Source organism: Pan paniscus, chromosome 4 (assembly GCF_029289425.2).
Source record: "Pan paniscus chromosome 4, NHGRI_mPanPan1-v2.0_pri, whole genome shotgun sequence".
Classification (NCBI taxonomy): Eukaryota; Metazoa; Chordata; class Mammalia; order Primates; family Hominidae; genus Pan; species Pan paniscus.
The window spans coordinates 89,323,410-89,350,957 of record NC_073253.2 but is presented as its reverse complement, the minus strand read 5'-3'; the positions used below and the strand labels follow the sequence as shown (position 1 = coordinate 89,350,957).

Genomic DNA, 27,548 nt, shown 5'->3' with positions numbered 1-27,548 from the left:
AAAAATAAGAAAAAGAAAAAAAAAAGAAATAATGAATCAGAAAGTAATAAAAATTAAAAAGAAAATAATAAAACAAAAAGCTCACCTTTAAAGTAGATTAATAAAATGGATAAACCTCTGTGAAGATTAATTAGAAAAAAGAAAGTGATAATTTAACAGAGAAGTTACAATATGACTAATTCTACAAATATTAAAAGAATAATAAAATATTATGAATGATTTATGTCACTAAATTCAATAACTTAGATAAAAGGAACAAATTTCTTATAAGACACAAACTGGAAAACTCCTTCCATAAGAAATACATAACCTGGCCGGGCGCGGTGGCTCACGCCTGTAATCCCAGCACTTTGGGAGGCAGGCCAAGGCAGGTAGATCACGAGGTCAGGGTTTCGAGACCAGCCTGACCAATATGGTGAAACCCAGTCTCTACTAAAAATACAAAATTAGCTGGGCATGGTGATGGGTGCCTGTAATCCCAGCTACTCAGGAGGCTGAGGAAGGAGAATTGCTTGAACCCGGAAGGCAGAGGTTGCAGTGAGCTGAGATAGTGCCACTGCACTCCAGCCTGGGCAACAGAGCAAGACTCTGTCTCAAAAAAAAAAAAAAAAAAAGAAAGAAAGAAATACATAACCTGAATAGCCCTATACATGCTTTTTTAAAAAATGATTTTGTACTTACAAAAATTCCCACAAGTAAAACTGCAGCCACAGGTAGATTCACTTGCATAATCTACCAAATATTAAAGAAAACAAATATTTTATTTTCTACATTAACTTTTTCCAAAAAGGGTCAGAATAGTGAAGGCATGGTTTGATCACCATTTCATAGTATAGTTCTCTCAAAAGAGATTAATAGCCTTTATTAGAAAAAACTACTAATTTGCTACTAGTTTGGAGACAATTTTGACACATAGGTCTTATGTGACCAACCAATAACTCAATGATTATCATCCAGCTGAGAGCAGTACTCACGAGATTAGAAGAGAATTAGGACTATTGCACTATACTCACATTTGTATTTCTATAATGGAAGACATGCCAAGTATTTGACAAACTATAGAAGAAAACTGGTATGGTTTGGCTGTGTCCTCACCCAAATCGCATCTTAAATTGTAGTTCCCATAATCCCCATGTGTTGTGGGAGGGACCCAGTGGGAGGTAATTGAATCATGGGGCTGTTACTTCTGTGCTGTTCTTGTGATAGTGAATGAGTTCTCACGAGATCTGATGGTTTTATAAGGGGCTTTTCTCCCTTTTGCTTGGCACTTCTCCTTGCTGCCCTCTTCTGTCATGATTCCTCAAGTTTCCTGAGGTTTCCCCAGCCATGTTGAACTGTGAGTCAATTGACCCTCTTTCCTTTATAAATTAAACAGTCTCGGATATGTGTTTATTAACTGTGAGAATGAACTAATACAAAAACTCAACTCTAGTCAAGAGGTTGAAAATGGTAATAGTGCCAGAGGTGTAAAACATCTGACTTTATAAATAAATAAACTTGATTTTAAAAAAATTTCCACTGGGAGAAGGCAGAGCCTGGAAATATGGATTAATTGAATGAAGCCTTTAGTTATTTGTTCACTGAATGTGGGCATCAGAGCAATAAGGATAGACCCTCATTCTGAATTCGGGAAATGCATGGAGAGACATACAGTAGGTATTTATTCTTCTTTCCAAGCCGTGAAGGAACCCTGATGCTGCTCCTTTTTAAAGAATTATAAAATTCTTTAAAAAGTGACCTCATCCAGCCACTTCTGAAAAACTAGATGCTAGTCCTGATATGGCTAGCCTTGCATGAAATAGACCCCCTATGTAAAAGAAATCAAGATTTGGTGCAAAAAACTTCATACAATATCTAATCAAGAGGAGAGAATTAAGGATCAATGACTCAATTTAGGCCTGAAGGTAATGGAACTGAAAACAATTAGAGAAGAGAGTTACCCAATAAATCAAAAGATGCCCAAGAAGAGTCTCCAGTTGAATAATTAAATACATTTTATTGTCCTTACCTAATGGAGGAGCTTTCCAGCAGTGTCCAATATTTAATCTCTGGCAAAGGTATGATGGGAAAAAAAGTACCTAACCAGAACTAGCTTAAAATGAGTGTATCTACCACATAAATTTAAGGAATTTCATTCTTCTTAGAACCTAGATTTATTTGGGCAGGAGATTTTTCCAGTTATAAGTAAACAGAACAAAAGTCAAACAAGAAATTGAATTCTTAAGTGAATGTGGGGTGGAATACAGAAGAGAAGAGAAAGAACCCAAGAGCGTGGCAGACATTACACAGTATGTTATGTGGCTCCACAAATTTGTAGTAGTTTATTAAAGTTAATGATGTTTGCCTTTATAAGGTTTTATTAGTTTTTTAAATTTTTAAATGCAGAAAATTGGTAAAAGAGATGGAGGGAAGAAAGTTTGCTTAGATTTGCAAAGTATAAAGAGGAACTCATCTGGGATCAGATGTTACACAAAACACCCAGAAGATAACATTTCCCTCACAAGTTATCTTTGGTATTGAGGCATAACAAATAAACCTTATGAACAACGGAAAATTCAAATAATAATTGTTGAAAATTTAGCACATCCTTATTAGTTTTTCATTTATTTTTCTAAATTCAATTAATAATTCAATTATTAATAGTAAAAAATAAATTTTCATTTATTTTTCTAAATTTAATGAATAATACATATGTGTATTATTCAAACTTTTGAAAGAAAATATTAAAACATATCATTAATTCAAATTGCCATTGATTATTCATAAAAACAGCTTACTTTTATTTCAAAAAATTACTTATACTAGCATAGTTTAATACATACTGCAATAAAGTGTTTTAAGGAAAACATATTGCCCACATTTGTGTAAATGCATAATTATATCACAGTTGAAACAGTCAATGTAAAGAAGATACATATTGATTTGTTAGGCTGAAAATTAACACAACAGTATATTAACATACAATTGTTTATACTATTGTATAGTATTCTGATAATGATACAGTATTGATACATGGTACATGATATAACAGCATTCTGATATTTAAGTTTTTTAATGATTAAATGATTTAAAAAACTAAAATATCAGAGTTTTATTAGGGGTAACAAGAAAATGAATAAGAAATTTAGAGAAGAGGAAGAGAAACAAAGAATATAAACATTACGAGTCACATTGCTTGTCATATGTTGGAGTTTTATATCATTTAAAATGCATTTAAATAAAGAATGGTCTTCCAGTCGTCTATTTATTCAAATAGTTGTGGGACTTGAAAGTTATCCTTTCACAAGACTCAGAATGAGCTACAATTGCAGCATCTCAGAAAATGAAATTGCTTTAGGATTCAACTGAAGACTGACATCAAATATAATTGGGTCCTTTAATCTCTAACTTAAGAAAGTCATCAAATATTTGCTGTGCCTTGACAGAAGTTGACTTATTTTTATGTATTTTTTCACTGAAGAGTGACTTCACATAAAATAGTACTTCTTAAATTTGTAAATACCTAGAAAAGAACATGTAACTTATAATTAAATGAACTGTTCATAACTATCATCAATTTTTGCTATGTTAGGAATGATTTTGTAAATAAATAGTGATAATTATGTTAGTTTTATACTGATTTTAACCCAGAAAAATTAGCCTTTTCCTCAATGATAAGAGAGATATCGCTTTTCTTGGAGCTCCTGAAAGTTAGCATAAGAGAAAATGCAGACAGCTAGATATGACAAAGAAAAATCAGAAATAACCAAGGAAACTTAGTACAGCATGGCTTAGTATTGAAAGATTTTTGCTTCCTGTTCTTTGAACCATTCCAATTATCTTTAAGTCTTTACTGAAGTATGTCAATTGTGTAAGCCTTAGCTTAGGGATGATTTGTGGACTTAAGGGAAAGCAGCAAGGGTCATATTCTTGTCTGAACTAAATGGGGAAAACACAGGAACTTCAGGATACAAAATAAGGGGCACACATCAAACAGAGAAAGTGGAAATTCAAAGCATGAGATGACTCAGCCCACAGGAAACCTCAGACACATGAGAAATGATCCACGGCTTCCTACAGTACCTGGGACAGGTGATGACTCCAGTTTGACAATCAAAGGTAATCAGAACATTATGCTAAGTGAAATAAAAAGACACAAGAGAATGAACATGGTATGATTTTATTTATAAGCACCTAAAATAGACAACATAATAGAGACAAAAAGCAAAACAGAGGCTACCAATGCCTGTGGGGAGGGAGAGAGTTAGAAAAAGAGGGGCTATTGATTGATAAGTTTCTGTTTGGAATGATGGGAAAGTTCTGGAAATACACAGCATGATGGTTACACAAAGTTGCAAATATTTTTAATGCCACTGCATTTTAAATTTAAAAATAAATAGAATAGTATATATTATGTTATTTATATTTTACTACAATTAAAAAGAAGGCTCCACATCAAACAACCAATATACAGGAAATACAAGGCACAGAGAAATATACTAAATGACACTTCAAGAATATCATAATCAAAATACAGTCTTTGGGGAACTAGAGAAAGAATGACTTATTTTCTTCAGCAAAAGATGACAGAGAAAACAAAAAGAGAGATGGGTGAAAGGCTATAGAAATCTATAGGTAAGTGAGAGCCAATCGCAACTTAAGAATCTTATTTGAATCCCAATTCAAACAAATTGGAAAATAAATTATATGCCAATTAAGGAAATGTCAACACTGATATATGATGATATTAAGGTATTATTGTTAATATTTTAGGTGTGATTATGGTATTATAGTGATTTTTAAATAAAAGTCGTGATCTTTTACAGAGACTCACTGAAATATTTATAATGAATTAATGTGATATCTGAGATTTGTTTCAAAATAGTCTGGGGATAGGTAGGTGGAGTACAGGTGACACATACTGGACATCCCCTGATAATTGTTGCGACTGGGTGATAGGTATACTGAGTTATTATATATGCCATCTAGTATTACATGCATTTGAAATTTTATAAATATTTAAACAGCAAAACATTTAAAAATGAAAATAAAAATAATTAGAGGAGATTGGTGGCATTGCTGATCTTTGGTAAGCAAAAATTTGGGTTAGAAAAGTAGCTTTTAATGTAACCAGTGAGAGGTGTGTTGAAGTACAATAAATCACAGAAATTGCAAATCAATATTAGATCACAGACAAAAATATAAAGTCACCCTAAATGAAATTGATTTATCATACTTCTAATTTATAATGTAATATTTTTCTGAGATATTTCTGTTATTTCAAGTTTTTTTGTGATTATAAGTAAAGCCACCAAAACCATTTACTTATAGATTTTTTGTGAAGATAAGCATTCGGTTCTCCTGGGTAAACACTTTGGAATGTAATTGTAGGAGCATCATCTGGTAAGTGTGTACCTTTTTAAGAACTAGTCAAAATGTTCTCCAAAAGGGCTTTACCATTTTACATTTCACCCAGCAAAGTATGAGAGTTCAGTCACTCTCTTTTCTTGCCAACACTTGATATCATTATTTGTTTATTTTTTATTAATTTATTGTTGTTTTAATAAAAAGAGAGTAGTATCTCATTGTAAATTGAATTTATATTTTCCAAATGACAAATAATGTTGAGCATATTTCTATGTGTTTATTTGCATCCATATATATTCTTTTGTGAAGCATTGGTTAAAAGTTTTGCTCATTTTTTATGGGATGTTTATATAATCTTTATTGAGTTTTAAATGTTTAAATTTTTTGAACTATATCTAAAAATATATTTCATCAGATAATTGGATATGGGTTTCTCAAATATTTTCTCCCAGTCTGTGGTTTATTTTTCTGTTCACTGAATGGGCAAAAGCTGGAAGCATCCCCTTTGAAAACTGGCGCAAATCAAGGATGTCCTCTTTCACCACTCCTACTCAACATAATATTGGTTGTCCTGGACAGAAAATCAATCAAGAGAAAGAAATAAAAGTTATCTAAATAGGAAAAAAGGAAGCAGAACTATCCCCGTTTGCAGATGACATGATTCAATATCTAGAAAACCCCATAATGTTGGCCCAAAAGCTCCTTCAGCTGATAAACATTTTCAGCAAGGTTTCAGTATATAAAATCAACATACAAAAATCACTAGCATTTTATACACCAACAACAGCCAAGGGGAGAGCCAAATCAGGAAAGCAATCCCATTCGCAGTTACCACCAAATGAATAAAATACCTAGGAATACAGCTAACCAGGGAGGTGAAAGATCTCTACAATGAGAATTAAAAAACATTGCTCTAAGAAATCAGAGATGATACAAACAAACAGGTTGCTTTAAAAGAGTAGAATATTGTCATATTGATGAAACTTATATAATGGCTTTTTCTTTAATGAACAGTGATTTTTGTGTCAATTCTAAAAAATTTGTATCTAATCCAAGTTCACAGTTATTTCTCTTATGTTTTCTTCTAAAACTTTATAGCTGATTTAGATCTGTTGTTCATTTTGAGTAATATAATTTTTAGGTATTGGGTTAGATTTTCTTTATATCTATAATTTAAATTGTTCTAGAACAATTTGTTGAAACTACTGTACTTTCCCTATTAAACTTTGTTTACCTTTGTACCAGTTTAATTATTCTTTTATTTATAATAGAAAAGGATTCTATTCTGTTCTATTGATCTGTGATTCTATCATTTGGATGAATCTACATAATCTTATTACAGCTCTAAGTTGAGGCATTAATCCATGCAATGTGAACTCTCCAGTTACACTCTTTTTCAACTTATTTTATTGTTTAAATTATTTGTTCTCCTTTGTACATTTTTGGATCTGCCTGCCTGTTTCTAAAAAATATTCTGCCAAGGATTTCATTGAAATGTTATGGAATCTATAGGGCGATTTGGAGAGATTTGACATCTCAGCAAGATTGGGTCTTATATCTTTGTATCTATTGCAAAAAATACAGTTTTCAAATCTTTCAATTTCCAATTTTTCATATATAGTATACAATAGGGGGTTGGACAATTTTTCCTGGAAAGTAACATATAATAAATATTTTGGACGTTGCAGGCCATGTTGTCTCTGTTGCAATTAGTCAATTGTGCCATTGTAGCAAGAAAGCACCCATAAACAATATATGAATATATGAGAATAGATGCGTTCCTCTGAAACTTTATTTATGAAGAAAAAAAATTGGTTTTCATGCAATTTTCAGGTGTCAAAATATAATTCTTCTTTTGGTTTTGTTTTTAACTATTTTTTGAAATGAAAACCACTCAGCTTTCAGGCCATACAAAAAGAGGTAATAGGCCAACGTACCTTTTGTATATTCATCATGTGTCTGACAACCTTGTGAAATTTACTTAGTTCTGGCAGTTGTTTTTGTAGATTCTTTTAGAGTCTACATAAAAAATCACGCAATTTTCAAATTGAATTTTGTCCTTTCTTCCTAGTGTGTCCAATGAGTATGTCTTTGATTTAACATTCTTCATTTTATTGGCTAGGATCTACAATATAATATTAATTCAGTGTGATATTGAATCGACATCACTAATGTTTTTCATACTATGGGAAAACCATTAAGTCTAAAATCATTAAGTAAAATGCTAACTACATTTTAAAAAATATCTCATGCTTTTGTTTTTATTCACTTATAAATATAATATAATTTCCATTATGACTTCTTTGACCCCTTATGTTATTTGTGATGTGTGGGTTTTTTCATTAAATTTAGATATGTGGATATTTCCCAAGTAGCATTTTGTTTTTTATTTTTAGTTTACTTTTAATTATAGGCAGAGAATATTTTTACATAATTTCAGTGATTTTATGTGAAATTAGGCTTATCATAAATATATAACAATAATAATGATCTATCATGATGGGTGTTCCAGTGTGTATTAAAAAAAAAATGTGTGTTCTGCTTTTTGTTGGGCAGAACACGCTATAAATGTAACTTAGTTCTCTTTGTAGAGTTTAGATCTTATATATCCTCAATGAGATTCTGTTTACTTATTTGATTGATTACTGACAGAGGTATATTGAAGGCTTCAACCATAATAGTGTTAGTCTGTCAAATTTCATGCATTTTGAAGCTCTGTGAGATTCAGAGCTAATAATAGAAATATTGTGTTTTCTTCTTGACTTGATCCTTTTATTATTATGTAATGACTTTTATTCTTATTAATATATTATAATCTAAAAACTACTTTAGGTAATAATATAGTCACCCCAGTTTTCTATATGTTTGTTAATTATTTGTTTGGTATATATTTCTGTCTGCTTGATATTAATTTATCTGCATCTTTATATGTAAGTGAATTTAATATTCACAGAAGAAAACTAGTTAAGTGTTGCTTTGTTATCTAATCCGACAAACTTTTCAAAGTGGGGGTGTCTATATCACTTATAGTTAATCTAATTATTGGTACTGAAATGAGAAAAGTTTCCTTGTACCCCTTGCAGAGCCTGCAACGCAGAGAGTGGTTCTTCAGTGCCTCCCTGCTCAAATCTCTAGGGGAGCATACAGATGGACAGGTTGTGGGGCTCCTACCCCATGGCAGTGTCTAAGGCTGAATGTTTACAGCTTCTGAAGCCCCAGTGGGCATGTGCTACCCTGTGCTCTTTTAGTTTTGCTGTCCATAGGCGGCTTGTGTTAACCAGCTCAATTAGACCCTCTGCTTTGTCTCAGAGACAGAGGGCTTTCTGGATCCCGGGTTCTTGCTTTGGTGTACCAGAAGAATTTGATCACACGTGGGCTTGGAGAATGAGTTGCAAGGTTTTATTGAGTGTGGGTAGCTCTCAGCAGATAGGGGAAGCCAGAAAGTGATGGAGTGGGAAGGTTTTTCCCTGGAGTCCGGCGCTGAGCAGGTCGGGTTCTCCTCTGACTGCCCCAGCCAAACTCCACGTGGTTCTGCCAGGCAGTGGCCTGCATGCTGGTGCTTGTCAGTGCATTCCTCCAGATGTCAAGCCACTTGTGTCCAGAGTCTTCCACTGATGTTCTTCTCTCAGATATCCAGCTGCCTATGTGTCTGCCTGCTAGGGTCTCAGGGATTTTACAGGCACAGGATGGGGGCGTGGCAGGCGAGGGTGGTCTTGGGAAATGCAACATTTGGGCAGAAAAACAAAAATGCCTCTTCTCACCTAGGTCCATGGATGTGTCTGGAACTGGTTCCTTTCGGTGGATTCTTGGTCTTGCTGACTTCAAGAATGAAGCCGTGGACCTCTGCAGTGAGTGTTACAGCTCTTAAAGATGGTGTGTCTGTAGTTTGTTCCCTCAGATGTGTCCAGAGTTTCTTCCTTCTGCTGGGTTCATAGTCTTGCTGACTTCAGGAGTGAAGCCGCAGACCCTCGCAGTGAGTGTTACAGCTCTTAAAAGTAGCGTGGACCCAAAGAGTGAGCAGCAGCAAGATTTATTGTGAAGAGCGAAAAAACAAAGCTTCCACATCGTAGAACGGGGGCTGAGCAGGTTGCTGCTGCTGGCTCAGGTGGACTGCTTTTATTCCCTTATTTGGCCCCGCCCACATACTGCTGATTGGTCCATTTTATAGAGTGCTGATTGGTCCATTTTATAGAGTGCTGATTGGTCCGTTTTTACAGAGTGCTGATTGGTGTGTTTACAAACCTTTAGCTGGACACAAAAGTTCTCCAAGTCCCCACTTGACCCAGGAAGTCCAGCTGGCTTCACCTCTTATGGGCACAGGCCTGGTGGTGGAGCCCTAGCCAGGGACCATGCCTTTTTCCCCTTCCTTATCATTTAAAGGGACCACGCCCTTTGCTTCTCAGCACTTCCCTTCCATATCAGTATCATTGAATTTAAATCTATTATTTTGCTAATTGGTGAACCTATTTTCCTACTTGCTATTTTCCTACTTGGTGAACCTCGCCTTTTTTTGTTCCTCTTTTTATGCTAGTGTCTAAATTTTTTTAAAAATAACACTACTCATATTCCTTTTTATTTATTTATTTATTTTTGGAGACGGAGTCTCACTTTGTCACCCAGGCTAGGGTGCAGTGGGGTGATCTTGGCTCACTGAAAGCTTTGCCTCCCAGATTCAAGCAATTCTCCTGCCTCAGTCTCCCTAGTAGCTGGGAATACAGGTGCCCACTACAATGCTCAATTAATTTTTTTGTATTTTTAGTAGATATGGGGCTTCGCCATCTTGGCCAGGCTGGTTTCGAACTCCCGACCTCGTGATTCACCCGCCGTGGCCTCCCAAACTGCTGGAATTACAGGCGTGAGACTCTGAGCCTGGCCATTTTTTAATAATTGCCTTAGGGTGTAAATTGTACCACTTTAATTCATTACAATCAAATTTTAAATAATATTATACTGCTTTGCATACTTTGTAAAAATATTTCTTCAATATACTTCTAAATTCTGTTTTAATACCTTTGTTATAGTCAGCATACATTTTACTTTTACACATTCTCTTAAACGACCATGGATTGCTATATTTTTTAAAACTGGATGGTTATTATTTACAGAGCAATTAAAAATTTAAATTATACATATTTAATTTTTACCTCATTTATCGTTTCTGGAACTCTCCATATTTTTGTGTGTAGATCCAAGTGTCTGTCTGCTGTTGTGTATCAAACTTTCTGTAACTTTTTTATAGATAACTTGTGCTATAATAAATTATCTCAGATTTGTTTTGTGTTAAGAAGCCTTTATCTTCACTTCCATTTTGAAAAACATTTTGGGCAAGGACTTCATGTCTAAAACACCAAAAGCAATGGCAACAAAAGCCAAAATTGACAAATGGGATCTAATTAAACTAAAGAGCTTCTGCATGGCAAAGGAAACTATCATCAGAGTGAACAGGCAACCTACAGAATGGGAGAAAATTTTTGCAATCTACTCATCTGACAAAGGGCTAATATCCAGAATCTACAATGAACTCAAACAAATTTACAAGAAAAAAGCAAACAACCCCATCAACAAGTGGGCGAAGGATATGAACAGACACTTCTCAAAAGAAGACATTTATGCAGCCAAAAGACACATGAAAAAATGCTCATCATCACTGGCCATCAGAGAAATGCAAATCAAAACCACAATGAGATACCATCTCACACCAGTTAGAATGGAGATCATTAAAAAGTCAGGAAACAACAGGTGCTGGAGAGGATGTGGAGAAATAGCAACACTTTTACACTGTTGGTGGGACTGTAAACTAGTTCAACCATTGTGGAAGTCAGTATGGTGATTCCTCAGGGATCTAGAACTAGAAATACCATTTAACCCAGCCATCCCATTACTGGGTATATACCCAAAGGATTATAAATCATGGTGCTATAAAGACACATGCACAAGTATGTTTATTGTGGCACTATTCACAATAGCAAGGACTTGGAACCAACCCAAATGTCCAACAATGATAGACTGGATTAAGAAAATGTGGCACATATACACCATGGAATACTATGCAGCCATAAAAAATGATGAGTTCATGTCCTTTGTAGGGACATGGATGAAGCTGGAAACCATCATTCTCAGCAAACTATTGCAAGGACAAAAAGCCAAACACCGCATGTTCTCACTCATAGGTGGGAATTGAACAATGAGAACACATGGACACAGGAAGGGGAACATCACACACCGGGGCCTGTTGTGGGGTGGGGGAAGCGGGGAGGGATAGCATTAGGAGATATGCCTAATGTAAATGAGGAGTTAATGGGTGCAGCACACCAACATGGCACATGTATACATATGTAACAAACCTGCACGTTGTGCACATGTACCCTAAAACTTAAAGTCAAATTAAATGAACAGTTTGACTTCCAAATCAATAAGACGTGACTGTGACCTAACTGAACACACTGAAGATCCTAGAGTGTGTATTCCTAAGTCAGAAGACATAGAAAAAAGTTGAAATACATAAGTAAGTCTCATATGTATTTGGAAGGTTCAGGAGGTCATCATTAGATATTGTGTAGTTGTTTTATTTAAAATGTTAGAAACCAAAAAATAATACCTAGCTACATCTACTTGGGAAAGTTCTAGGCAAAAAAATAAATAAATAAATAAAATTGAACTCTGAAGCCCAAATTGTTTATTTTCAAGATTGATAAATAATTAAAAATAATTTTCTAAAGAGAATCTTGGTGCTATTTCATATTCCATAGTGGCACGTTGGAACTAGACAGTTGAATGTCCAATACTTGCATTTATTATGATTCTCTCCAATATCCAGTCTTCTTGAAATCTGTTTCTTAAAAATACAAAATGCATCAGCTTTATAATAATAATGCTTTACTATGCTATATATATAATATGCCACAGTAATGTAATAATGATGTCTATAACAACAGCAAAAGTATCAAGAGCTAGTATTTTTATTGCATTTTATGTGCCTTGCATGTGTTTCCTTATTTCATTATCACTATACTTCATTGAGATAAATATTATTAACCTATGTTTCACCTAGTCCTATTTGTTTGTTATTGAAGAAAGGAAGACTATCGCATGTGTAAACAGTGTAAAAGACTGCTTACCATTTCTCATTAGTGGAAGGAAACTTTGATTTAAATGCATGCGTATACATTGTAAGCACATAAGTGAACAGGTTTTTTCCAAGATATATACATTTTCAGTATTATTTTAGATTCTATTTCATTTCTCTACCAAAATTACTTGTGCTTTCCTCACATATATTGTTTTTGGAATACGTTTTTTGATATATTTCTGCATTTTATAATCCTCTTAAGATCATTTAATTCCTTTCTTAAATAAACCCTTCCCACAGGTTATATGACTAAGGCCATTGACAAACAAATGAATAATCATTAAACCTTCTGCTGAAAAAATTAACGCAAAGACCTTGGTCCCCATGATCTGAGAAGAATCTCCTTCTGAGAGAAAAAGAGAAGAATCTCCTCTGTGTACACAGAAATCAGATTTCTAAGTCCTCAGTGTTAAGGATCACATGGTACTAAACAGAAAATTCACCATGTTAAATGCTGCCTGTTAATGAACAAATATGTGGCCTTCCGCCAGGATTTCCCTATGCAGATGTTTTTCCCTGTGAAATTAAAATAAATGCTGCTGTAGCTCAAGTTTCCCGAGGAGCTGGAAACCAGGTAGTAAGATTGCATGTGGCTTTTGGGGAAAGTGAGTTAGGATTGGGTAAAGAAAGAAGTTAGGCTTCAATGAAGTCGCCACAAAGACCTGAGCCAATCCTACTGAGAATTCCAAGGCCAATTACCTCTTGGAGATGTTACAAATCGAGGCAGAGGGACCATGCCTTTTATTTCAACCATGACCAGCCATTGGACATAGGCTACCTCTGAGGTAAGGAGCATGCTTTTTTCTTCACATTTCCCTTAGCTAAAACCAATTCCTGGAAAGTGACACTATCGTGAGCTGTCAGCAGGCAATACTCCCAGCAGCTGGGGCAATGAAGAGCTCAGTCCTGAAGAAAAATCTTCATGGTTCCCTGCATCCAACCCTGCATGAGTTTTTGATAAGATAGTAGAAGGTATTCCTAAAATAACTTTTCCTTTATCAGTATATATTGGTAATTTTTATGAGATATTGGATTGTGACCAAAGATTAGAGTTTCCTATTAAAATAAGATTTTTTTGGCCAGGCACGGTGGCTCACGTCTGTAATTCTAGCACTTTAGGAGTCCAAGGCGAGAAGATCACCTGAGGTCAGGAGTTCGAGACCAGCCTGGCCAACATGGGGAAACCTCGTCTCTACTAAAAATACGAAAATCACCCAGGTGTGGTGGTGCATGACTGTAATCCCAGCTAATTGAGAGGCTGAGGCAGGAGAATCACTTGAACCCAGGAGGCGGAGGTTGCAGTGAGCCGATATCGTGCCACTGCACTCCAGCCTGGGTGACAGAGCAAGATTCCATCTCAAAAAAAAAAAAAAATAGACTTTTTGATGTGGATTTTTTTAAGCTAGATATTAATTTGCACAGGAAATAGTAGGAAGTCTATCATTTGCTATTTGTTTTTTCAAAAATAAGATATCACTTATGTAACATTTCAAGTATGTATGCAAAGGCAGCATTACTTTCAGCAGGAGAGGAGATAAGCACGTTGGAGTGTGTGCTGTGCTGAGAACATTGCCAGAGCACTCATCTTGTGAGCACAGCTGGTAGAACTCTGTTAAAATGTATTTGTCCTCTATTTGAAAACACCAGTGGCACAAAACCGGCCATACACCTTAATTTGCCCTGTTTTTAATGCTACCATCAATAACTGCATGTCCTAATAAATGCTGACTGCATTATTTCAGGAAATATACTTAGCAGAATACATGCCTCAGTTCTCAGTTTTTCAAAAATTACTCAAACATTTGAAGTTTTAATATGAAATCATTTTCATTTGTTAAGGGATTTCGTTGCTTACATAACACCGAATCCCCCACTTTCATACTTAACCTAGTGGCTGCTGCTTTTACTTCCTGTATTTCCCAATTAAAATGAAAACTATTCTCTTTGTTTTTCTGGTTAACTATTAGTATGTTAAAAAAATGCAGTGCAAAACACTTAAAATCACAACCATTTTAAAAAATATTCTACAGTTTTGTGGAACAGTAACTGTGACAGTTAATTTTATGTATCAACTTGACTGAGCTGCAGCATGATGAGATATTTGGTTAAGCATTTTTCTGGGTATGAGGGTATTTCTGAATGAGATTAACATTTGAATGGTAGACTGAGTCAAGTCATTGCCTTCCCTAATGTGAACGTGCCTCAATCATGGAAGGTCCATGGAAGGACTGAATAAAATAAAAGGCTGCCTAAGAAAGAATTATTTCCTTCTGCCTGATGGTCTTCACAGTAGGACATTAGTCTTCTCCTGCCTTTGAACGTAGACTAAGATCACAACTTACACCATTGGCTCTCCTGGCTCTCAGGCCTTCAAACTTAGATGGAAATTATTCCGTAGGCTCGTTTTGGTCTACAGCTTGCTAACTGTAGATCTTGGATTTCTCAGCCTCCATAATTGTATCAGCAAATTTCTTTTATCTTTTTCTTTTTCTTTTTTTTTTTTTTTTTTTTTTTTTTGAGACAGAGTCTCACTCTGTTGCCCAGGCTGGAGTGCAGGGGTGTGATCTCTATTCACCACAACCTCGACCTCCTGGACTCAAGCAATTCTCCTGCCTCAGCCTCCTAGGTGGGTGTGACTACAAGCATGGCCACCCGGCTCAGCTAATTTTTGTATTTTTAGTAGAGACATTGTTTCACCATGTTGGCCAGGCTGGTCTCCGAACTCCTGACCTCAAGTGATCCTCCTGCCTCAGCCTCCCAAAGTGCTGGAATTACAGGCATGAGCCACTGTGCCCAGCCATATCAACCAATTTTTATGGTTAATCCCTTTTGCTGTCTCTCTCTCTCTGTCTCTGAGTGTGTGTGTGTGTGCGTGCGTGCCTGTGTGTAAACTGGTTTTGTTTCTCTGGAGAAACCAGATTAATACAATGATGTCTAACAAACAAACAAACAAAAAATCCGATTGTCAAATTGTACAATTCTAGGTGTTAATTTAACTTGAGATTATTATGGTTACTAATAATTCAGGCAACGAAGACACTCAGACAAAGCAGAGACAAGTCTGGGACATCAAGAACTATTTCCCAGGTTGATATTCCCCAAACGGACATGTGCTCTTGTGTCAGAATAATAGATTTGGTTTCCAACTGCTTCATTGTGGATATCTACCAACAGAACAAGCATTTGAGTAATGACACATCTCCAGTTCATACTTGGTGAGATTATTTGTCTTCCTTGACATTCTCTAGGGATCTGTCTCATAAACCCAAAGATCATTATTTGCTATAAATAACCCTTAGCCAGCATTATCCACATAAGAGTTTCCTAAATGTAGTATGCCTCCATCTTATCAAATACTTTCTTTTCATTTCAACTTTTGAGTTGTGCCCCCAGCACTGGGAAAATATGGATCACATACCAACTGCTTTAAAGCTTTCTTCTTCTTCTTTTCTTTTTGAGAAGGGTCTTGCTCTGTCACCCAGACTAGAGTGCAGTGGCACAATCTTGGCTCACTGCAACCTCCACCTCCCAGGTTCAAGCGATTCTCTTTCCTTAGCCTCCCTAGTAGCTGGGATTACAGTTGCCCGCCACCATACCCGGCTAATTTTTGTATTTTGGCTAGGCGGGTCTCGAACTCCTGACCTCAAGTCATCCACCTGCCTAGGCCTCCCAAAGTGCTGGGATTACAAGTGTGAGCCATTGCACCAGCCCTAAAGCTTTCTTCTTAATTCAGGGGATGTTACAACTAGAATGGGTAGTATGTCACTTCTTTTATATTCTATTGGTCAGGATAGTCACTGGCCAGCCCAGATTCAAGGTAAGGGAAGACGGACTATATAAATGAATGAAAGAAGTGTCAGTGAGGGGCTTTTTTCGCTCACCACATGCATAATTAAAATGAGATGAAATTAAATGTTTAAATAACATCATATGGATGACTTTCGCTAAACTAAATCCTGCTAAGTGTTTACTTTACATGCTCATATTAGATTAAGATGTGATATTTCCTACAGAAAAATGTTTTTATGACATTATAACTTTTAGATTTACATCCAGAAAAGGGCAAACATTATTTTTGTGCATTATTCCGTTTACTTATTCATTTAATGAAATAGTATTTCATAAACACATACTTTGTAACAGAAATTGTGCTGGGCAATAAAATCTATTCTAAAATGAACAAGACTTTGTACTTGGTGTCTGCTGGCCTGTGATAGGAAAACTAAAAACTGAAGACGTGCTTGCAATACTGTATGACAGATATTATAATAGGGAGAAACAGAATTTTAAGTACACAGGAGTGATACCAAACCTAGCTTGTTTGGAAAAGCCTTTTCAGTGGAGATTGGCTCAATTAAATTTTCTAATTTAAAAGGACTGGAAGGATTAGAATATAAGTGCAGGCAATAATATAATACATACTTGATTCAGCATTGGTTAAGACAAAAGTAGAGTGAAACCTGGTTGAACATAAATATCTGTCTGAGATTGGAAAAGTAAATGGTGGCACACCGTGAAGGCACAACTTGTCATATTAAAGAATTTGACATAGCTCTGAGTCAACAAGGACTCCTAGAAGCAGACACATGCAAAGAAGTGGCTTTATCAAAGGTATGCAAATATCCCTCAGGCTTCTGCTTGGAGAATGGATAAATCAGAGATGGGAACTGAGGTAAACTATGAGTTGGGGGGAGGGAATTTTGGAGACAATTTTTTGGGTAACTCTGATAAAAAAAACAATGGTTACCTGAATTAAGTAGATGTTTCTTCAGAGACAGAGACTTGAACATGTAAGACAGATATTAAGAAGGTAGGTTTGACATGTTCAGAGGGCTTCGTGTAGATTAGGTGTGATTAAGTTATTTTCACATTTTTGGCTTGGATTCTGTGTTGTTTTATGAAGGTTCATTCATTCTGATATTTGAGGCCAAATGTTTCATGGTATTAAATTAGGTTTGTAATGATCAGTGTTGAGGTGTTGATATAATATCTAGTAAGAAATTATATGCAGTATTTAGAATATAAAGAACACATTTGGGTGGCAAATATGGAGGAGCTATCAGCAAAGAGATAGTGACTGAAGGTCAAGAAGTGGATGGGAATGCATGCCAAAGGAAGTCAGAGAAGAGGAGAAAGATATTCTAAGGCCCTGAACCCTCATATCTGGGGACAGGCTATACCCAAGAAGGGCAGTAACAAGAGTGTTGAAAGGCGGAATGAAAAAGAGAGATATATAGGATTGTGAAAATCAAGGAAAAAATTAATTTTATTTTTATTTTTGAACTGGGAGGTACTTAGCATATTTAAATACTAATGGGAAAATTAGTAAGAGAAACGAGGACAATTTTATATTTGGATGAATTTGTATTAAAAGTTAAACCCTTGGAGAGCAGAAGAAATATCTTGTTTTAGATAACGCAAGTGTGTCAGTGGGAGAGGTAGCTATTATTTTGATACCAATCTTGGAAAAATACTATATGCTTCATAAAACACTCTTTGAAAAATCACCTATCGTGATATTGCATATCTAGATTAAGAATATAGATAGCATAAGAATGTAATATAGAACATAAGCAGAGAGGAAGAGTTATTTCTTTTGTGATTTAAAAAGGCAATTTCAGATTCTGTATAATTTAAACAAAAGACATTCATACATCATATTCATACAAAAACTCATACTTTTCCTTTTTCTTGTTGTGTTTATATTATTGAAATCTGACTACAAAAGAGTTTTGGAAAATTGCCTTTACTCAATAAAGAAGAGATTATAGATATATTAATTAATATCCATATTTCTATCTGTATTTATAGCTTATTTAAATCAGCCACAATAGGGATATTAAATAATGTGATCAAACATTTTCCTATTGCTGAGATATACAAATTTTACTATTATAAATAAAATTAAATTTATTATTTATATGTATATGTTATATATAATATATGTGTATATTTTGGCACATATATATAGACATTGCTACACGGTAAATTTCTGATAGTAGTATTGCATAATTAAATTGTATGTAAGAAAATCATGTACCAATTAATATAACTATCAACATAGCAGTAGGATATTCAGATGCATATAAACTCATTAGGTTTTTTATTTTAACAATATTTTGGAGGGTTTATATGCATCTGGATATACTACTGCTATGTTGGTAGCTGTATTAATTGGTACATGATTTGAGAGTTTATATGAATTTGGATATACTACAGTTATGTTGATAGCTATATTAATTGGCATATTATATATATATAAAATAGATACATACATATGTATATTTTTATAAAGGAACTTGACCAATTGGTGATCACACAGATAATTGTAAAATTAATACACAACCTTTGGGAGACTGAGGCTGGTGGATCACAAGGTCAGGAGCTCGAGACCAGCCTGGCCAACAAGGTGAAACCCTGTCTCTACAAAAATACAAAAATTAATCAAGCGTAGTGGCACGTGCCTGTAGTCCCAGCTACTCAGGAGGCTGAGGCAGGAGAATTGTTTAAACCTGGCAGGTGGAGGTTGCAGTGAGCCGAGATCATGCCACTGCACCCCAGCCTGGGTGAAAGAGTGAGACTCCATCTCAAAAAAAATAAATAAATAATACACAACAACACAGATACAAAAAAAGAGAAATTTAAGGAGTAATCACTCTTCTGTATAAAACTATAAAATAAATCACAAATCTTTTAAGATATAATTTAGGGAGCTTCTCTCAGTACAGAAGTATACTCTGAACAGCAATTTTGTATAAAATTATTTCCTACTCACCTCATAGCCAACAGAGTTGAAAATTAAGTGAATTTCAAGTGAAGTCAGGTGAAGTCATTCCATATTCATGACTCGATGTCTACCAAACAGAAATAGGATTATTTAAATAAGGATTTTGAAAAGTGTAATGGAGAACTATATTAATGATATATGAAAAGTGATCCAATGGTCTGCAAATGACAGGAGTAAATACTATGCAGTCAAAATTTGGTTCACATATGGATGTTTTTATCAGGAGTTATATTGGCTTAAATTATAACCTGTGCTTGAGAAAAGGTTCATCCAGAAATGTAAGAAAAAAATTAATTAACCCATGTCAGCCAATTTATTTTAATTGCATTAATCTCTATTCCAGTTCAGAAATAAAGGCTTCTGAGATGCTATTTTCATTTTAAATTGAAAGCACTGGGAATTCAGTCTTAAAAGACACCCACTTTGCATTATTAACAGCTCAGTGATTTTATATTTAATATTCTTTTATGTTTTAATCCTACATGTGTGAACCATGTAACATTATACCTGAAAAAAAATCACGGGAATGCACTTACTGAGAGCTACACTTTACATACATATATACATTCATACATCCTCAAAGGAATTACTTTTCTGTTTATATCATAAATTAAAAATCAATTACATCAGCTCTAATATTTGTTCAATCCCCACTTCTCTTACAATAGAAAACTATAAGATTTAACTCTTTTTTTCCTGCCATGTTTAAATGAATCTTCAGGACTAACTTCATTATATTTCCCTATTAAAAGGGTAGTGCTATGAAAACAAAAAACTGGACCCTATAGTTTAGGTAAAAGTTTATATATATTTACATATTTCTTTGTTTAATGTCTTTGTGAAGGCAGTAAGAATTTGTAAAATACAAATTAAGAAACATAAATTCAGAAATTTTATATATACATGACATTTATATATGTTATATATATGATAAAATCAGTTTGGGTAATTATGCAAGATTCAAATGTATATTTGCATTAGTATATTATGTATAAATTATTTACTTATATAAAAATTATATATAAAATATCAATAAATATAATTTTAATTAGTTACTTATATTTCACTTTATATTACTCTAACAAGGAAGCTGATATTTCATTAGTACACAAAAGTTCACTTAAACCAGGTTTTGTAGCTTGTATATTTAGATGATTGTGTGAATATGTTTTCATTTGTCAGTACCTCCATAGTGTGTGTATCTGATAGCTTAAAACAAATTTATTATCTAAAACTATCTGCCTCAAATTTTATCAAAGATAGCTTCATTCATTGCCTTAATGTTACCTAAATATTTGTGACCATACACTAACACACATGCATATCTATTTTAATTATTTGTCTCCTTCAAGTAATTAATATTTGCTTTAATTATATCATTTCTCCAAATCCTTTCACCCAAAAAAGTTCAGAGATGTTACAAATTCAAGTCACCATCTGTCTTATATTCAAAATAATAGTATAGTAACTGTTTGCCATTTGCATTAACTAGAATTAAAAGTTGAAGTTTTAACTTTTCAAAACAGAAAAAAATGTTTATTTAATGTGTATTGGTCTTAAAAGTTAAAAAACTCTAGATCCATAAAAATATTATGTGGTTTTTCATTCAACATTTGCATTGAGTGTACCAATACCAAGCAAATAATTTGATAAAATATTTCTTTCAAGAATCATGTATTGCCTTAGCAAGGTATTTTCATTTGCTGCTTATAATACCAAAGATGTGTTATAAATAATCTATTCAAACATATCTGAGAAATTTGTCATCATATATTCAGAGTTTCTTATTTTATACCTTTCTATATTCTGTAGTCTCCTTCAAATAAAGACAAAACTAGAAAGTGCAAAGAATGTACACATTTGTGAATAATTTTTAAAAATTCTTTTAGAATTTGGTGTTTTATGAAGCTGGAAAACAGATGGAAATTTTACATGGCCTTTCCTGAGAAATAGCACTATTATCTTTATCAAGATTTTGATTGATTACAGCCAGAGGTCAAAAAGTGGTAGTTAGCCAATTATTTCTGTCACTAGCAATTCTACTCATATAATTATAAATATAGTACCTGTGACACATTCACACAGTATTGATTACTCTATGAGAGTAATTCTGAAATGCAGTTAATGATCCAATAACAGTGTTCACATCATAATAGAATAATCAGAGATATTGGAGAAATAGAAGCATAAGATTTGGAAGCAGTAAATAGTTTAATGTACATAATTTGGGTCATTTTTATTTACATTTTTATATTTAGAGTACTGAAACTCTTAAATTAGAAATAAAAAACATAATTACAGCTTTTTTTTTAACTTTTATTTTAGGTTTGAGGGTATGTGTGAAGGTTTGTTATATAGGTAAATTCATGTCACAAGGGTTTGTTTTCCATATTATTTTATTACTCAGGAATTAAGCCAAGTACCCAATAGTTATTGTCTGCCAACAAAGATAGTTTGACTTCCTCTTTTCCTATTTGGATGTCTTTTATTTATTTCCCTTGCCTGATTGCTCTGGCCAAGACTTCTGATACTATGTTGAATAGGAGGGGTGAGAGAGGACGTTCTTATTTGTGATGGTTTTCAAGGGGAATGCTTCCAGCTTTTGCCCATTCCGTATAATGCTCTTATTATTTTGAAGAATATTCCTTCAATACCTAGTTTATTGAGAGTTTTTAACATGAAAGGGTGTTGCATTTTATCCAAAACTTTTTCTGCATCTATTGAGACAATCTATGTGGTTTTTGTCTTTAGTTCTGCTTATGCGATGAATCACACGTATTGATTTGCATGTGTTCAATCAACCTTGCATCCTGAGGATGGAGCCTACTTAATCGTGGTGGACTAGCTTTTTGATATGCTACAGGGTTCAGTTTGCAAGTATTCTGTTGAGGATATATGCATCTATGTTCAGCAAGGATATTGTCCTGAAGTTCTATTTGTTGTGTCTCTGCCAGATTTTGGTATCAGGATGATGCCGATTCTTTGGAATAGTTTCTGTAGGAATGGAACCAGCTATTTGTATATCTGGTAGAATTTGGCTGTGAATCCATCAAGTCCCGGGCTTTTTTTGGTTGGTAGGCTACTTATTACTGATTCAGCTTTGGAGTTCATTATTGGTCTGTTCAGGAAATCAGTTTCTTCCTGCTTCAGTTTTGGGAGGTCGTATGTGTCCAGGGATTTATCCATCTTTTCTAGGTTTTCTAGTTTAAGTGCATAGACATGTTCATAGTAGTCTCTGATGGTTAAATTTATTTCTGTGTGATCAGTGGTAACATTCCCTTCATAATTTCTGGTTTTATTTATTTGGTTCTTCTCTCTTTTCTTTTTTTTAATGTACCAAGGGGCCTATATATCTTATTAATTTTTTCAAAAAACCAACTCCTGGATTTGTTGATCATTTGAATGGCTTTTCATGTCTTAATTTCCTGAAGTTCAGCTCTGATTTTGGTTATTTCTTGACTTCTGCTAGCTTTGGGGTTGATTTGTTCTTGCTTCATTAATTCTTTCAGTTGTGATATTAGGTTGTTAATTTGAGATCTTTCTAACTTTTTGTTGTGTGCATTTAGTGCTATGAATTTCCCTCTAAGCACTGCTTAACTGTGTCCCAGAAATTCTGGTATGTTGTATATTTGTTCTCATTAGTTTCAAAGAACTTCTTTATTTCTGCCTTAATTTCATTATTTACCCAAATGTCACTCAGGAGCAGGTTTTTAATGTCCATGTAATTGCATGATTTTGAGCAATTTTCATAGTCTTGACTTCCATTTTTATTGTGCCATGTTCCAAAAGTGTGTTTGGTATGATTTTGATTATTTTGCATTAGCTGAGAATTGTTTTATGTCAAATTACATGGTTAATTTTAGAGTATATGCCATGTGGCAATGAGAAAAAAGTATATTCTCTTGTTTTGGGGTGGTAAGTTTTATAGAGGTCCACCAGATCCACTTGGTTCAATGTTGAATTCAGGTCCTGAATATCTTTACTAATTTTCTGCCTTGATTATCTGTCTGCTACTGTTAGTGGACTGTTGCAGTCTCCCACTATTATTGTGTGGGAGTCTAATTCTCTTTGTAAGTCTCTAAGAACTTGCTTTATGAAGCTGGGTGTTCTGTGTTGGGTGCATATATATTTAGGATAGTTGGATCTTCCTGATTATTTGAACCCTTTACCATTATGTAATCCCCTTATTTGTCTTTTTTTTTTATCTTTGTTGGTTTGAAGCCTGTCTTATCTGAAATTAGGATTGCAGTCCCTGCTTTTTTTCTGTTTTCCATTTGCTTCTATCCCTTTATCTTGAGTGCATAGGTGTCACTCTATGTGGGATGGGTCTCTTAAAGACAGCGTATCATTGGGTATTGCTTTTTTATTCAGCTTGCCACTCTGTGCCTTTTAAGTGGGGCATTTAGCCCAATTACATTAAGTTAGTGTTTATATGAGTGGATTTGTTCCTGTATTGTATTGTTAGCTAGTTATTTTGTTGGCTTGTGTGTGTGGTTGCTTTGTGGCGACATTGGTCTGTATTTTTAACTGTGTTTTTGTATTAGCTGGTAGCAATCTTTCTACATTTAGTGCCCTTTTCAAGATCTCTCATAAGGCCGGTCTGGTGGTTAACAAATTCCCTCAACATTTGCTTATTTGAAAACAAAATATTTCTTCTCACTTAGATTAGCTGGTTATGAAATTGGTGATTAAGGATTTTTTTTCTTTAAGAATGTTCAATATAGGCCCTAAATCTCTTCTGGCTTCTAGGATTTCAGCTGAAAGTTCTGCTGTTCCCTTTGTAGGTGACCTGCCCTTTCTCTCTAGCTGCCTTTAACATTTCTTTTTTCATTTTGAACTTGGAAATTCAGTTGATTATGTGTCTTGGGGATGTTCTTGCTGTGTAGAATCTTGCAAGAGCTCTCTATATTTCTAGAATTTGACCTTAGCTTCTCTAGCAAGATTGGGGAAGTTTTCATGGATGATCTCCTGAGATGTTTTTCAACTTGTTTGCTTTCTCCTCTTCTCTTTCACAGATGCCAATGATACACAGATTTGGCCTGTTTACATAATCCCATATTTCTCAGAGGTTGTGTTCATTCCTTTTTATTCCTTATTCTTTATTTTTTTCTTACTGTCTTATTTCAGAAAGCCAATTTCAAGTTCTGAGATTCTTTCCTCAGCTTGGTTTATTCTGTTGTTAATATTTGTGATTGCATTGTGAAATTCTTGTAATGTGTTATTCAGCTCCGTCAGACCTGTTAGGTTTTTGTTTTTGTTTTATACCAGCTATTTCCTCCTTCAGCTCCTGTACTGCTTTATTGTGATCCTCATTTCCTTGGGTTGGATTTTGCTCTTCTCCTGAATCTCAATGATCTTTTTCCTACTAATATTCTGAAATCTATTTCTGTCATTTCAGCCAGCTCAACCTGGTGAAGAACTCTTGTTGGAGAACTGGTGCAGTCATTTGAAGGACATATGATATTCTGGCCATTTGTGTTACCAGAGTTTGTGCATTGATTTTTTCTTGTATCTGTGTGTGTGTTTTCCATTAACTGCATTGTAGATTGAGTACAGTCTATGGACTTTTCCTCTGCGTATTTTCGCTGGGCTGAAGCTTTGTGCAGGGTCTTTATTTAAAACTGACTTCTTATCTATGGTTTCAAAGGGGGACATATTGGTAAAGTATTTTGATGTTGAAGCTCTGGTGTGTGATCCAGTAGGTGTCATTTAGGTTTAGTGGTCAATTGGTGGACACATACTCAGTTATGTGGCTCCCCTATTTTTCCTCACAGTTGCAGCCATGTTCCCTCTCAATGCTCTGAATGTGTGGGTTCCTCTACCCCTTGAGTGCTGGCTGTAGATCACAGCTTGGTATTTCTGGGCTGCCCACGGCAGCTCTGGGGTAATCTCAGTGTTTATGTTTCTTCCCCAATTTGGAGGCAGCAGAGGAAAGGAACTTAGTAGTGACTGTGGCCCAGAGTCTTCTGCTTTTCTTCTGAGAACTCCACCCCAGAGAGGTGCAGGTCAGCAATTGTTCAATGCAATCAGCAAAGCATGGAGGATTTGTACTGTGGACCAAAGCCAGAAGTTTCATGTCTGGTGATGAGCAGTTGGGGGTGTTAGAAACATGTGAGATGGACTGGCCTCCTCTCCCTAGGTTGACTGCAGGTTGTTGGAAGTGTGGATAAGGCATTTAGGATCTCTGATCTCTTATTAGTCCAAGTGTAACCAGGGCAGTTCCACTGCAGAGACAGTAGCAAAGAGGCTTTCAGTTGCCCTTGGAGGCTCTGTCCGAGGAGTTGACAAGTTGCTACTAGTTTGATATCTCTGGTGAAGGGTGGCAGAAGGCCCAGGCCTAGAGGACTGTCAAGTGAGGAGATAGGGAAATGGGCACCAATGTAACAGCCTAACCACTTTTCCATAGGGCTGCTGTAGTATGCTGGCAGCCCACTGCGGTCCCTAGTCACCTCAGATTTTCTAGTACCTGGAGGTATCACCAGTGAAGGTTAAGAAACAGCAAATATGGCAGCTTGTCACTCCCTCTGGGAGCTCCATCCAAGGGATATAGAGAATTGTTGCTGGCCCAACCCCACCTGTAGGAGGTGGCTGGAGAACCCAGCTGGGAGGTCCTGCCCAGTGAGAAGGAACAGGATCAGACCCACTGACAAAAGCAGTGATATAGTTTGACTCTGTGTCCCCACCCAAATCTCATTTTAAATTGTAATGCCCACATATTGAGGGAGGGACCCATAATCCCTACATGTTAAGTAAGGAAAGTGATTGGAGCATAGGGGCACTTTCCCCTTTGCTGCTATTTTCATAGTGACTTCTCACGAGATTTGATGGTTTTATAAATGGCAGTTTTCCCTGCCCTCCTCAATTCTCTCCTGCCACCTTGTGAAGAAGGTGCCTGCTTCCCCTTTTGCCATGATTATAAGTTTCCTGAGTCCTCCCCAGCCAGGCAGAACTGTGAGTCAATCAAACCTCCTTTGTTTATAAGTTACCCAGTCTCAGATGGTATCTTTATAGCAGTGTGAAAATGGACTAATACAGTAAATTGGAACAGGTAGAGTAGGGTACTGCTATAAAGATGACTTGAAAATGTGGAAGCAACTTTAGAACTGGGTAAAGGCAGAGGTTGGAGAAGTTTGGAGGGCTCAGAAGGAGACAGGAAGATGTGGGAAAGTTTGAAACTTCCTAGAGACTTGCTGAATGGTTTCTACCAAAATGCTGATAGTGACATGGACAACGATGTCTAAGTTGAGGTGGTTTCAGATGAAGATAAGGAACTTATTAGGAACTGGAGCAAAGGTCACTCTTGCTATGCTTTGGCATAGAGACTGGCAGCATTTTGCCCCTGCCCTAGAGATCTGTGGAACTTTGAACTTGAGAGAGATAATTTAGGGTATCTAGTGGAAGAAATTTCTAAGCAGTAAAGTGTTCAAGAGGTGACAAGCATAAAATAGTGGAAAATTTGCAGCCTGACCATCTGGTAGAGAAGAAAAACCAATTTTCTGGGGAGAAATTTAAGCCAGCTACAGAAATTTGCATAAGTAACCAAAACAATGTTAATCACCAAGACAATGAGGAAAATGTCTCCATGGCATGTCAGAGACCTTGGTTGCAGCCACTCCTATCACAGGCCTGGAGGCCTAGGAGGAAAAACTGGTTTAATGGGCTGGGCTCAGGGCCCCACTGCTGTGTACAGTGTCTGGACTTGGTGCTCTGCATCCCAGCTGCCCCAGCTCCAGCTATGGCTAAAAGGGACCAAGGTACAGCTCAGGCCATTGCTTCAGAGGGTACAAACCTCAAGCTTTGATGGCTTCCACCTGGTGTGGGGACTCCAGTTGTGCAGGAGTCAAAAACTGAGGTTTGGGGAACTCTGCCTGGATTTCAGAGAATGTATGGAAATGCCTGGATGTCCAGGCAGAAATCTGCAACAGGGGCAGAGCCCTCGTGGAGAACCTCTGCTAGGGTGATGCAGAAGAGAAATGTGGGGTCAGAGCCCCTACATAATTCCTACCGGGGCATGGCCTAGTGGAGCCATGAGAAGATTTTCATCATCCTCTAGACACCAGAATGGTAGATCCACTGACTCTTTGCACCATGTACCTGGAAAAGCCACAGACACTCAACACCAGCCTGTGTAAGTAGATCAGAGAGGAAATATACCTTGCGCATCCACAGGGATAGAGCTGCCCAAGGCCATGGGAGCCCACCTCTTACATCATCATGACCTGTATGTGAGATATTGAGTCAAAGAAGATCATTTTGAAACTTTAAGGTTTAATGACTGCCCTATTG

At 35.7% G+C, this 27,548-nt stretch overlaps 1 long non-coding RNA gene across 1 annotated transcript in view; it reads right to left on the bottom strand.

Moving 5' to 3' along the window:
* LOC117980328 (uncharacterized) overlaps positions 1 to 27,548 on the bottom strand; it is a 259,995-nt gene that overhangs the window by 61,570 nt on the left and 170,877 nt on the right. Inside the window, exon 5 of the long non-coding RNA XR_008625401.1 lies at positions 19,251 to 19,329. This is a non-coding gene — a long non-coding RNA (uncharacterized LOC117980328). The remainder of the gene's footprint in view (positions 1 to 19,250; positions 19,330 to 27,548) is intronic.